At 29.4% G+C, this 1,874-nt stretch overlaps 1 pseudogene; it reads left to right on the forward strand.

Annotated features, from left to right (window-relative positions):
- Positions 1 to 1,140: 1,140 nt before the first annotated feature.
- On the forward strand, positions 1,141 to 1,237 carry LOC122127533 (annotated as a pseudogene).
- Positions 1,238 to 1,874: the final 637 nt, after the last annotated feature.

Genomic DNA, 1,874 nt, shown 5'->3' on the forward strand with positions numbered 1-1,874 from the left:
AAAGGCAGCAGAGTAAATCCCTAATAGATTAGAGGAAAACAACATTGTATTTTTTACATGTGAATTCAGAAAACCAAGAACACAAGAACACAGAAGGTAGTACAAGTTTATACTAAAGACATTGCATTGACACTTTTTATATTCTAATCAGCACATACAAATATAAAATATATAACTATATATAATATAATAAAAAAGGGCACATGTTTTGCATTGTTCTAATGTGGTTATGGTGTCAAAAGAAACTCTGTTTTAAAGTATTATTCCATTATCTCTACCTCAGTGTTTGGTAGAGTTAGACCTAGAGCTTTTTCATTTGTAGATTTATAGCCTAGAGGCAAGAAGAAGCACTGTGATTAAAACATTACCAATTTAAGGCCTAATAACAAGGAGAAACATATGGACTTCTCCTGCAAATATGAAAATATTTGGTGATAGAAAGGCAGTCATGTAAGTTCCTCCCTCGTTGGAAGGTTGACAAGCCAGGACATTAGGTAATCATGCAAAGGGACAAATTTTCCACCTTCTTTGCGTTAGCTACTTTTGAAATGGTAGGTATAATAAACAATTATATTTTGATAAAATACCTTCTAGTCTGAACATTTCTGTCTGAAGTGTTCATCTCTCTATGATTCTTTGTAACTAATATTAGTTTTGTTCCAGTAAGACAATCTATGCTGTCAGGGTAAGATGTAATGGTTGGTCTGTTCCTAAATGGAAGAAGGGTAAAGGGTAGATACACATTTGTGCCAGTAAGACCTCATTTGGGATAATTTAAGCTTAAGAACTTTAGAAGTAGCTCTTAAGCAAGGATTACTTTGAATCCATTAGCTCCACAAATCTAACTCAGTTGTATAAATAAGTACTTGAAAAAGCCATCACCTTTGAACCTAGCTAGAAATGCTTCAAAGTATGATCAAATCTAAAATGAAAAAGAATTAAAATAGTCATTGACAAAAAATTGCAAATGTGAGCAATCGACCAAACCATATGATTTTTTCCACTATACGTAGAATTTTAGGGAAATAAGTTCAATAGCATTGTTAGGAACAATAATATTTCTTGTTACAAATATGCACCCAATGATATAAGCCTGTATAAAGGTTGCATAATTAACTACTTAAATTTAGAGGATACTACATGCTTCAGCAGCATATATACCCAAATTACAATACAGAGATTAACATGGCACTTGCAAGAGGATGATATGAAAATTTGTGAAATATTCCATATTTTTTATTCTTCAGATGCAAGAAATGAAAAACAGTAAGTAAAAGGTTGATTACAAAACTACAAGTAACAATACACGTAAATCATAGAATTTAATGTTAGTTTGACATCACTGTATTAAATCTTCACCTTAGAAAGGTCTTCACATAGCATAACCTTTACAAAACATTTAAAATTAGACAACATTTTCATTTTATCTCAAAGAAATAAAATACTATAAGGACCTAGGAAAAAAAAGGAATTTTAAACTGTTTCAATATTGAATGCAATCTGAAAGGACACATTTATTAATGTACCTATATATTATAAAATGATGTAGAATTCAAAGTATTATATAGAATATAGAATATTATAGAATATTATATAGAATATATAGAATATAGAATATTTTAAAATATACTTTTTTCAGACAAGCACCAGAAATATCTTTAGTTTCTGTAGTACTTATTTCAACAGATAAGTTAAAAATATTTCTGATTAAAAAAAATCACAAACTCTGTAGAAATCATTATAGATGTATACAAACAACTCTTGAATATATTTTGGCATCAAAATCAGGCAATTCCCGTGGAAGAATACCATGGAACCCATGAATTTTTACAGTAAGTTATTGTTATTACTTTGTATTGTGAAAATATTTTGTA

This window comes from Dipodomys spectabilis, unplaced genomic scaffold, assembly GCF_019054845.1.
Source record: "Dipodomys spectabilis isolate Male_0828 unplaced genomic scaffold, ASM1905484v1 ptg000301l, whole genome shotgun sequence".
In the NCBI taxonomy this organism is placed as follows: domain Eukaryota; kingdom Metazoa; phylum Chordata; class Mammalia; order Rodentia; family Heteromyidae; genus Dipodomys; species Dipodomys spectabilis.